Genomic DNA, 4,647 nt, shown 5'->3' on the forward strand with positions numbered 1-4,647 from the left:
ACCAACTCTAATAGCAATTTTTACAGCATGAAGCGTTTATTCATCAGCTTAACAACATGAATAATGATTTCAAGTGCCTAGGCCATTAAAAGGAAAAGAAGATTGAAGCAGTATATTCAGAGTGCTACACTAGGTGTTGGTAATTTTTATTGTAATTCCAGCCAGTGAAATACCATTTTGTAGCAAATTTATTATCATGGTTATTTTTTGCTGTGGTTTTAATTAGTGCAAGACATTTTTCCACAGTTTAAAACAAAAGATATAGGTTAGAAACTAGAAGTTTTTTTGTTTGTCAAATGAATTTCCCACTTTAGAAATACTCTATTAGTCTGTATCTCTTAGTTTACTGCTTTTTATTCTTAAATTTGTATTTATTCTTTGGCCATTTCATGCATGGGTACAGTGCATTTAGATCATATTTATCCTCCAATCCTACCTCCAACTCCTCCTGGACCACCCCTAACACCTTCTCCCAGTGTCTTCTTTTCCTCCTCCTCCTGCTCTTCCTCATTCTGCCTCTTTCCTTTATAAGGCACTTAGTACAGTCAGTGATCCTGCTATGTTTGTGGGTGTAGGAACATCTGATGGCTCATGGACCATCGACCATGGGCCAAACCAATGAAGAAAATTGCCTCTCCCTTCTACAATACAAATGGTTGCTCAATGTTTGCTGTAAAAATTTTATCAAATTATAATTAATTATTGGGCATATTTTAATATATATTTTTATGAAATATTTGCATTCCATATAATATTTCTTAATCATACTTAGACCTCCTAGCCTATCTGCACTCCCCTATAGCACACCCACCAGATTTTATGCATTTGTCATATATATTAAGGCCTATTGAGTCAAGTTTATATCCCTGGATAGCCCATGGTGTACATTCATTCACTGGAGCTTGCTCAGCCTATCTAACATCAGTCCCTTGATGAAAACCAACTCTCCCTCACCCAGAAGTGATCAGCTGCCAATAGTTCCTCAGCTAAGGTTGGGGCTTGCTGCCCATTTCTCCAGTTCCAGGCCTTTTTTTTTTTTATTTTCTGATTGAATTTGCACATGTCTTGGGCATGCATTAACCATTGCTGCAAATTCATCTGAGAAAGTTCCCAGACTCCTGGAAAACTCTGTTTCCTTATGGTCATGCACAAACGTGGTTCAGGCAGATGCAGGAAAACAGAGGAGAGAGACTGGAAATTCTGTAGGGTTTAAACACTCTCAAATCCTGTATTAATGATTTCACAAGGAATTTTCACTAATGAGATGAACATTAGTGATGCAAAGAACTAGAATTTTGCAGATCATAACCAAAATAATTTGTATGATATTTAACCTCCTTAATAACTATTCATTGCCCATTGCTATGTTTGCCTAAAAGCCTTGTGAGTAGTAGGTAATTTTTGGAATATACTACTAGAATACTAGCTTGCATCAACCCGAGACTAAGAATGTCATCAGATAGCATCTGAACCTCTTTGCCATACCCCTTATCTAATATTCTTAACCATGTATGCTAATAAATTATGTTATAAATCAATTTTTTCCTGTTTCTGTGAAAGCTTCATGTAACTTCCACCATATTGGAGCACAGGATTTGGGTGACTGGAATCCATGTTTTCCTTGGCCATGGTCACTCATGTTTGACTCTAGAATAAACTATCTCTTATCCCTTCTGAGGTGAGAAAAATGTTTTTTTTTAAATCAACATGTTTATAATAACAAAGTTATCTAAATGAAAAGTTTGAACTTATGATTCATAAGTACACATAAAAGATTAATGCATTCCAAGTGAGAATATGCAGTCTCATGCTTTCTAACATTAAATTTTAATTAATTAAAATGTTTGTGGAATTTAGGATAGTAGTTTAGACAGTATGAAAATGCATTTTTAAATTGTAGCCATTTTTTGCTTTTGTGCTTCACTGAGACTTATAGTTCCTAATACCACAGACTAGCCAGTAACGTGGTACTCTTGTCCCTCAGTATAGTGATTATAGGACTTGATCTATTAAGGGTGGTTCCAATTAGCTCATGAATTCAATTAATTTAGAATAATTAAAAATTCAATAGATAAGCCAGGTGTGGTGGCCCACGCCTTTAATACCAGCAGTCAGGAGGCAGAGGCAGGCGGATCTCTGTGAGTTCAAGGCCAGCCTGGTCTACATAGTGAGTTGCAGGACAGCTGGGACTACAGGGAGACCCTGTCTCAAAAAAAAACAAAAAAAAAGCAGTAATGCTGAAAAAAAGGGTTTTCTAGTTTTTTTTTCCAGCAGTCCTTTCCAGCCCTCCCTTCCTTTTACTCAAAAATACCCCCCCAAATAAAATTCAATAGATAATTTGTTCTTGCATTTTGAAAAACAACATTTTACCTTCTAGTATGTTCAATGTTTTATTTTGTTTATTTGTTTGTTTGATATTTGGAGTCAGCATCGAGGACTATGATAAGAAAAAAAAAAAAAACACTAGAAACACAATGCCTCCCATTATTTCTAAACCCTCTGTGCCAAATGCAGATTTTTGAGAATTTTTCTATTTATTAAATTTCCAGAAAATATATATTAATTTGTATCAATTAACATAATTTTTATCACTTATTGTTGCTCTAATTTATTTTTTCATGTGATAGCACACTCATTGAAAATGAAGCAACATGCATCTACTTGAAAGACCTGAAGCAGTTACTGTCTGCTTCTAAGGTTTCCATTACAGATGCAAGAACAAAGTTTCCTTGTGCTGTCTCTCTGATTGCGGCAGCCATGACTGAATCGAGGAATACAGAGGAAAAAATTGAAACAACATAAATGAGGAAGATTTTATTTGGTTCACAGTCTATCCAGGGTATCAGCCTTGCAAAAGCTTTAATAGAAGTTCAGATTTTTTTCCTGGAAATTTTATTGCACAGTTTAATTTGAAGTATTCAGAGAAGAGGAACAGGATCATGGTAGTAGTGCACATGTATAAAGTACCATCTGCTTCATCATTGCTTAAGGAATTTAAATTTTAATGTATCTTATTTTAATCAAATACTAAACATCTATACAAATCCAAAATTTAAAATTATATAAACAGCATTTTCTCATCCATTCTTGTGCCTTTCTCCCATTGCAACTCATAGATCAGTGAATATCCAACCTGATAGTACATGTTCTGCTTTTTTCTTTCTAAGCATTAGTGTGTTAGTAAAAATTCAAAATCTATTTTAAAATATAAGTGAACAATTTAAATATTATAAGAGCTATGTCCTAATTTCTATTTAGTATTTTTTTTAATTTATGCATCTTCTCCAACACACAGTGAAATGACAAATGCATTCGGTTATTAATTTATTTCATTATTGATTTATTTTGTTTTAATTTTTATAAACTATAATTTGATGGTATTTATAACATCTCCTGTATTTGTACCTCATGTTACTGTCTCTGGCCCAATTTAATGTACTTTATTACATAAAATATGGATTGGAGTTGAATTTGTTTGTGTATTATTCCTCAATATGGGTTCATTCACTGGAGCCTGATTAACCTATCAAGAGTCCCAACCCTGTAAGGGACTGTTTCTTCCCCTCTTGCAGCCATCAGTTGCAAAAAGTTCTTTAGGTCAGGTTGGGATTTCTAACCTACTTCCTCTTATCTATGCATGGATTTTTTTGGTTTGAGTTTGCATGGGACTTGTGTATGCTGTTACCTTTGCTGTGCATTCACATGTGTGCTGGGTAGCTTTAGTGTCAACTTGACACACTTGGGTTGAGGGACCCTCAATTGGGGAATTTCCTCCATAGGACTCACCTGTGGCCATGTCTGTGGGGCATCTTCTTCATCTTCTTGATTGTTGTCTGATGTGGTAGTGCCCAACCAATGTGGGTGGTTCCACCCCTCATCAGGTGGGCCTGTGTTGAACAGGCCAGTAAGCAGTGTTCCTCCATGGCCCATGCTCCAGCTCCTTCCTCAAGATTCTTGTGCTGAATTTCTACCTTGAGCTCCCTGATGCACTGTGACCCATGAGATGTAAGATAAATAAACCCTTTCCTCCCCAAGTTGGTAGTGTTTTGTCACAGCAATGAAAAAAAAAGGGACAATATTGTATAAAGGAACTGTTGTGTAGAAAATTATATCATTGTAGTCATCTACCACCTTGGGCCCTTACAATATTTTCACCACTATTCAGCAATGATTCCTTGAGCCATGTGAGGCAGAAGTTTGAAATAGGTTTCTTATTCATAGACAACTTCCCTGCAGGCCCTTGTTCTCTGCACATTGGACAGTTACGAATTTCTGTGTTGATCATCATCTTCTGAATAAGGAACCTTCTCTGGTGAGAACTGAGAAATGTATTCCTCCTGTGTGTAGAGGTTGCATTAAAGATGTGTCACTTAGGGTTAAGTGTCTCACAGATATTTGATCTCTGCATTTGACAAATTGTGGAGCTCTGTGTTAGTCTCCATCTGTCACAAAAAGAAGATTCTTTGGTGAGTGATGAGAGGTACACTTGGATATTATAAGAAGATGTGTAACTAGGATACAGTAAAAAGTACCATTGTCTAGAAATGTGACAACGTAGGTTTTTCCCTAGGATCTACCACCACTCCAGTCTTGTGTATTTTGCTATGTTTACCAGTATCACACTTAATTTCCCTCCTTTTGAGCAGG

The 4,647-nt window shown here is 35.9% G+C and overlaps 1 non-coding gene across 1 annotated transcript; it reads left to right on the top strand.

Moving 5' to 3' along the window:
* The first annotated feature begins 2,651 nt into the window (after positions 1-2,651).
* On the top strand, positions 2,652-2,781 carry LOC115066981. The gene has a single exon (XR_003846418.1). It is a non-coding gene; the product is annotated as a small nucleolar RNA SNORA31 (small nucleolar RNA).
* The last annotated feature ends 1,866 nt before the right edge of the window (positions 2,782-4,647 follow it).

The sequence above is a fragment of the Nannospalax galili genome, unplaced genomic scaffold, assembly GCF_000622305.1.
Source record: "Nannospalax galili isolate Female #2095 unplaced genomic scaffold, S.galili_v1.0 scaffold140, whole genome shotgun sequence".
Taxonomy (NCBI): Eukaryota; Metazoa; Chordata; class Mammalia; order Rodentia; family Spalacidae; genus Nannospalax; species Nannospalax galili.